The 7,702-nt window shown below is 38.5% G+C and overlaps 1 pseudogene; it reads right to left on the reverse strand.

Annotated features, from left to right (window-relative positions):
- Positions 1 to 1,145: 1,145 nt before the first annotated feature.
- LOC121458172 lies at positions 1,146 to 1,214 on the reverse strand (annotated as a pseudogene).
- Positions 1,215 to 7,702: the final 6,488 nt, after the last annotated feature.

The following is a 7,702-nucleotide window of genomic DNA, read 5'->3' on the forward strand; positions in this document are numbered from 1 at the left end:
CAATTTTTCTGACCATGGTTTTACTCTTTTCATACTTTCTGTCTTGGCATTTTTCTGTTCATTTTATAAAAAGAAAGAACAAATCAAAAATATTAGTACTTAAAAACAGCATTGCCCAACTACTAACCCCAAAACAACAGTTACCTGCCTTCAAGATAAACTTGTTCAATACTGGCACATATATTGTGGGATCAACTGACACTTTCTGATTTGATTTATGGCCCACTCCATACAATGAAACCTATATGTATACTGCTTAAGGAGCCAAGAACCTCAGATTAGATAGATCTCATACCTAGGGGAAACCTTTTACTATAATTCTGCTAAAGTAACATAGCATTAAAATGATTGCTATATCAATAAATCAGTGCATTGATCAACACACATCAGAGAAGTTTCTTCTTATAGTCTATGGGAATTAATACAGAAACCCACTGTGAGAAAATATATAGAGAGTGAGAGACTTTGGAACACTCAGTCCTAAATAGGAAGTTTTCATCAAATCATCCTCTTGTCCCAGGTAGCTTTACAGTAGAGGAGGCTGAAAGTTTGGAAGATTTAGATGTCATGTACAACTTCAAGAAAACAGTACGAGCAAGCATAACAGGACTGATGTGCATAGGAACTCACGGAGACTGTAGCAATGCACACAATGTCTTGATGAATTCAATGCAGACACTGTTGCAGCACTAAAAGGGAGAAGTGAACACAGGGTCCCACCCTCAAATAAGTTGTCTGCAATTTATACACACTGAAAAGGAAAAAATCAGTTTCAACCAATGAAACCCCATAGGTATATTATCTATACTGCAGTACATGTCCCATGCACATGAGTATTTGACTAATAAAAAACAAACTCAATGGTATTTTTACCAGAATTTTTGTCTACAGTCACCTAGGAGACAAGACTCCAGGAACATACCAGCAAAAGTTTTTGTTTTTTTTTTTCAGATTATATTAGTCTATGCCTTGAGAGATTGATGGAGGAAGGTCATTGGCTAATAAAGGAACTGCCTTGGCCCATTTTATTGGTTAGAGGATAGGTGGGAGGAGTAGGCAGAACAGGACGCTGGGAGGAGGAGGAAGTGAGCTCAGTCTCAGCCTGCCCCTCTCTCTCTCTCTCTCTCTCTCTCTCTCTCTCTCTCTCTTTGCGCAGGGGCCATGCTAATCTTCTCTGTATCGTTCCAAATTTAGTATATGTGCTGCGGAAGCGAGAGAGAGAGAGGGGGGGGGCAGGCTGAGACTGAGCTCACTTCCTCTTCCTCCCAGCGTCCTGTTCTGCCTACTCCTCCCACCTATCCTCTAACCAATAAAATGGGCCAAGGCAGTTCCTTTATTAGCCAATGACCTTCCTCCATCAAGAGATAATACTGATTAGATTCCTGGAGGTGGGAGGACCTTCCCTAACTGGTAAGCCCCGTTTCCTGGGCTTAAGAAAAAGGAGGAAGTGACCTGAACACAGGGCATTCACTGCTCTCCATTTACTGACTGGAAATGTAATGAGATCACTTGGATCTAGCTCCTGCAGCTCTAATTTTCTCACTCTGAAGTCAAACCATGAGCTGGAACTCTTCTTCCTTCAGTTGAATTTGTCAGGTATTTTAGTCAGCAATGTGTACTGTTACCTAATTATAACCAGTTAGTTTTCAATTCTTGACATAAATTAAACGAGTTTAATGTATCAACATTAATCAAAACTCTAAAATCCAAAGTCAATTCTCAGACATAAAGATAACTCTTCACTGCGACCACCTGAACAATGACTAAAAGTAAACAGATTTTAGAAAGAATTACATCTTCCCCCAAACAGTAGAAAATAGACCTTCCTATTTTTTTTGAAATATGGGGATGGAGATATAGTAAGGAAAGAGTAAAACAATGCAAGACAGAAATCAATCAGAGAAAATACCAAATCCAGGATCCAGCTCTGTGTCTGGCATTTGATGCTTTAGTCTTCAAGGACTTTGATGACTCCAGCTCTCCAGCTTTGCTCCCCACAACATAGAATTCTTAATTATGCTTATTCTAATATTTGTACTTCCCTTGGCAAATATCTTATGTCTCGGATATACTAACACCTTGGGGACCTGGGCACTTCTATTTTTCTCTTTATGAGAAAGCTTTACATTGGTTCCCATATTGGCTGTAATAGTTTGCACTCCATCCCACAGTGAAGAAGTGATCCCCTTTCCTCAAATACTCACAAGAATTTCTTGTAGTTTGTATTCTTGACTTTGGAATTTCTGACTATTTTACAAGGAAATCTGAAGTAGTTTTACTTTGCATTTCACTGAGGGTGAAGGACATTGAACACTGTAGACTATATATTACTATTTGAGTTTAGTTCTATACCCTATTCTGTAATGGAGATGATTTCTTGGTCTTCAGTTTTTTGGTGTTTTATATATTCTAGACAATAACCCTCTGTCATAAGTAAAGCTGGTAAAGTTTTTTTTTTTCGTTCTTTTTCTTTATTGTCATGATCATATTCTTTGCTCTTTAGTCTCATGAGGTCCAATTAGTCAATTGTGGTCTTAATGTCTGTGATACCAGAGTCCTTGTTCAGAAAGTATTCTCTTATGCATGCTAATTGAAATGTATTTTCTGGTTTTTCATCTATGGGATTCGGACTGTTAGGTTGTGTTAGTGAAATATTGTCCACATAACACAAACTAGGATTTTATGGGAGGAAGGAATATCAATTTGGGAATTGCCTTTATCAGATTAGCTCATTTGTCAATTTTTCAGGTTACTTCCTGGATTAATCCCATTCTTTTTCAAAAGTTTCTTTCTTTAGACTTAAGCTACATACCTTTACATAGATACAAGTATATATTATAGGTCAGATCTGCATATGAGAGGGGTAATATTATTTTTGCCTTTCTGAACTTATGTAGCTTCATTTAAATATATCTTTTCCATGTCCACTGAACTCTGATTGTGGAATATCTAGGTGGGTTAGCCTGGGGACTTGGTCATAGAGAAGAGACAGGTTAGCCATGGTCAAGAGCATTCACATATGATTACTGAACTGAGGAGTGCTCAGATGTTACTTAAAGGCTTTCTGAGAAAAATTTCAGTTCCTGTTTTTCAGGGGAAAAAACAAGTGTTTTAGCATGCCCAAACCATGATGAGAGTTGGACAATCTCCCTAAAATATTTCCATCAGCACTGCCATTTTGGAGGCCCTGTCTTGGAGCCCTAATATCTCTATTCCCTCATCGCAGCGCTAAAGTTGGATGGGACCTGGATTGTTTTAAATCCCCTTCAGACATTCAGAAGAACTTCTTTAAGTCCAATTTATTAAACAAGTTCAGACTTTTTCAAACAGGTTTTAAACTTGGAAGGTGAGAGTAAGAGGAAGAAGAGGAAGGAAAAGAAGAAGAAGAAGAAGGAGGAGGAGGAGGAGGAGGAGGAGAAGAGAAGAAGAAGATGATGATGAAGAAGAAGAAGCAGAGGAGGACGAGGAGGAAGAGGAACCTGGGGGGTAATACAGTTTATAAAAATATTCATAACTCAAAATAAACAGATTGGTTCCCTGAGATAAGAAAAATCATGTCCGATAAATTTGGGGAAAGTGTGAATCTTATACTAGTTCTAACCAGACAAAATTACAGGATAGCAGAAAGAGTTATTAGCTGAAGTACCACTGTCATATGATAGCATCTGGGAGTGGGAAACTAACTCCAGTTCAGGTCCCACTCCCACCAGTAAGTAGACAACCCAAACTTGACTCAATGTTAGAAAAAAAAAAGAAGTAGAATGAAGAGGAAGAGAAACAGGAAGAGAAGATAGCATCTCAAATTTAGTTGAATTGGGAGTTAAGGACAGAGAACATGACCTGTGAAAAATTGAGATTAATATTATGTTCAAAGTATATTATCTTAAATTCTCAAGGAATTATTAAAAATAATTTTTGAGTTGAATTTGTAACTTCACCTGAGAGTAATACGTTTTTTTTTATTCTTTTGGGCTACTGCTTGTAATCATTTATAATAACTGCTAAAAGAAACCAATATACTTAAGGAACGTACTCAACTAATAGAAAGACACTGGAGATCAAGCCAAGGTCATCAAGAATGCTAGACTTTCTTGTGAGTCATTACCTTCTTCTTTTAGTTTTTGCTTTTATTTAAAAATCCCACATTTTGAATTCAGGCAGACACCCCCTGCTCAAACACTGGCCACATATTCCATGAGACCAGTTAGGCCATTCACTCTCAGAACATCCCCAACTCCACCTTCCTTTTTTTAATTAACATAAAAATTTCCTTCACTACTGAAACAAAATGTCTTATCCTTCCCAAAATACCGTAAACTGAAATGAATGCATTAGTAAGCACAGATTTACTGCAACATGTCTTTGTCTCAGAGTAATGATGATGATCTTGTTATCAGCGAATGTCAGCTTTCACTAAATCAAGGCATCTGTAAGGTAAGCCTACATGTCACCACAGACAGAAAACATAAGTTCCAGGGGATGAGGGAGGTTCCCAAGTAATTTTGAGGAATAAGAAGATATTACAGAATTGTATTTGGAGACAATCTTACTTTTGGTCAATAAATGTTATTGTTGTGTGCTGTATATACTGAAGAATTTGGTGAAATTACTTTTGATGCTTTCATTGTGAAGGAGAGATAAGAATTCACACAGACAGATGTGTTTAACAGAATTACGTGGTGTATACATACATCAAAACAAGTAGTTAAATGTAATATACAATCATGTGGTTTTATGTATGTGTGAATATTTACCATTGTTTTTGCCAAATAAATAGTGAAATTTGGTCAGAAAAAAAAATTTCCAGCTCCTCCCCTCCCCCCATATCCCTCCCCCTCCCCCCATTCCCTTCCACTCCCTCTCCAGTCCAAAGAGCAGTCATGGTTACCTGTCCTGTGGGAAGTCCAAGGTCCTCCCCTCTCCATCCAGGTCCAGGAATGTGAGCATCCAAACAGACTAGGCTCCCATAAAGCCAGTCCATGCAGTGGAATCAAAACCCAGTGCCATTGTCTTTGGCTTCTCAGTCAGCCCTCATTGTCAGTCATGTTCAAAGAGTCCGGTTTGATCACATGCTCCATCAGTCCCAGTCCAACTGGCCTTGGTGAGCTCCCATTAGATCAGCTCCACCATCTCTGTGGGTGGATATACCCCTCGAGATCCTGACTTCTTGCTCCCATTATCCCTCCTTCTGCTCCTCATTTGGACCTTAGGAGCTCAGTCCAGTGATCCAATGTGGGTCTCTGTCTCTATCTCCATCTTTCACCAGATGAAGTTTCTATGGTGATATGCAAGATATTCATCAGTGTGGCTATAGGATAGGGCCAGTTCAGGTGCCCTCTCCTCAGCTGTCCAAGGAACAAGCTGGGAATATCTCCTTGGACACCTTGGAACTTGTCTAGAGTCAAGTCTCTTGCCAACCCTCAAATGGCTGCCTGAATTAAGATATATAATTCCCTGCTCTAATATCCACCCTTCCTCCATTCCAACAGTCTGATTTCCCCAAGCTCTCCCCATCCTACCCTTCTCACTTCTCTCTTTCCATCTCCCCTTACTCTCACCCCACTCCCACCCCCAAGCTCCCAATTTTTGCCTGGCAATCTTGTCTACTTCCAATATCCAAGAGGATAACGATATATTTTTCATTGGGTACACCTTCTTATTTAGCTTCTCTAGGATCACTAATAGTAGGCTCAATGTCCTTTATTTATGGCTAGAATCCACCTATGAGTGAGTACATACCATATTCATCTTTTCGGGTCTGGGTTACCTCACTCAGGATAGTGTTTTCTATTTCCATCCATTTGCATGCAAAATTCAAGATGTTGTTGCTTTTTACCACTGAGTAGTACTCTAATGCGTATATATTCTACACTTTCTTTATCCATTCTTCCACTGAGGGGCATCTAGGTTGTTTCCAGGTGCTGGTTATTACAAATAATACTGCTATGAACATAGTTGAACAAATGCTTTTGTAATATGATAGGGCATCTCTTGGGTATATTCCCAAGAGTGGTATTACTGGATCCTGGGGTAGGTTGATCCTGAATTTCCTGAGAAACCTCCACACTGATTTCCAAAGTGGTTGTACAAGTTTGCATTCCCACCAGCAATGGATGAGTGTACCCCTTCCTCCACAGCCTCTCCAGCAAAGGCCATCATTGGTGTTTTTTATTTTAGCCATTCTTACAGGTGTAAGATGGTATCTCAAAGTTGTTTTGATTTGCATTTCCCTGATTGCGAAGGAGGTTGAGCATGACCTTAAGTGTCTTTTGCCCATATGAACTTCTTCTGTTGAAAAGTCTCTGCTCAGTTCAGTGCTCCATTTTTTAATTAGGTTAATTAGTATTTTAAAGTCTACTTTCATGAATTCTTTATATATTTTGAAGATCAGACCATTGTCTGTTGCGGGGTTGGTTAATATCTTCTCCCAATCAGTAGGTTGCCTTTTTGTCTTTATGACAGGGTTCTTTGCTTTACAGAAGCTTCTCAGTTTTAGGAGGTCCCATTTATTCAATGTTGCTCTTATTGTCTGTGCTACTGGGGTTATATATAGGAAGTGGTCTCCTGTGCCTATGTGTTGCAGACTATGTCCCACTTTCTCTTCTATCAGGTTCAGTGTGTTCGGACTGATATGGAGGTCTTTCATCCATTTGGATTTGAGTTTTGTGCATGCTGATAGATATGGATCTATTTTCATTCTTCTACAGGTTGATAACCAGTTCTGCCAGCACCATTTGTTGAAGATGATTTTAGCTCCTTTGTAGAAAATCAGGTGTTCATAGTTTTGTGGGTTAATATTCCGGTCGTCTATTTGATTCCATTGATCATCTTCTCTGATTTTATGCCAATACCAAGCTGTTTTAATTACTGTAGCTCTGTAATAGAGTTTGAAGTCAGGGATGGTAATGCCTCCAGAAGTTCCTTTATTGTATAAGATTGTTTTGGCTATCCTGGGTTTTTTGTTTTTCCATATAAAGTTGATTATTGTCCTCTCAAGGTCTATGAAGAATTTTGTTGGTATTTTAATGGGGATTGCATTGAAGTTATAGATTGCCTTTGGTAGAATTGCCATTTTTACTATGTTGATCCTACCCATCCAAGAGCATGGGAGATCCTTCCATTTTCTGGTGTTCTCTTCAATTTCTTTCTTCAATGCCTGAAAGTTCTTGTCAAATAGATTTTTCACTTCCTTGGTTAGAGTTATCCCAAGATACTTTATGCTATTTGTGGCTATCATAAAAGGTGACGTTTCTCTGATTTCCCTCTCTGCTTCTCTATCCTTTGTGTATAGGAGGGCTACTGATTTTTTTGAGTTGATCTGGTAACCTGCCACATCACTGAATTTTTTTATCAACTCTAGGAGTTCTTTGGTAGAGTTTTTGAAGTCACTAATGTACACTATCATTTCATCTGCAAATAATGAAAGTTTGACTTCTTTCTTTTCAATTCAAATCTCCTTGATCTCCTTATGTTTTCTTATTGCTATTGCTAGAACTTCAAGAACTATGTAGAAGAAATATGTTAAGAGTGGACAGCCTTGTCTTGTTCCTGGTTTTAGTGGAATGGTTTTGAGTTTCTCTCCATTTAGTTTGATATTAGTTGTTGGCTTGTTATATATTGCTTTTATTATATTTAGGTACGATACTTGTATCCCTAACCTCTCCAAAACCTTTATCATAAATGGGTTTTGAATTTTGTCAAA

The sequence above is a fragment of the Microtus oregoni genome, unplaced genomic scaffold, assembly GCF_018167655.1.
Source record: "Microtus oregoni isolate MIOR12 unplaced genomic scaffold, Mior012 000016F_ref0000370, whole genome shotgun sequence".
Classification (NCBI taxonomy): domain Eukaryota; kingdom Metazoa; phylum Chordata; class Mammalia; order Rodentia; family Cricetidae; genus Microtus; species Microtus oregoni.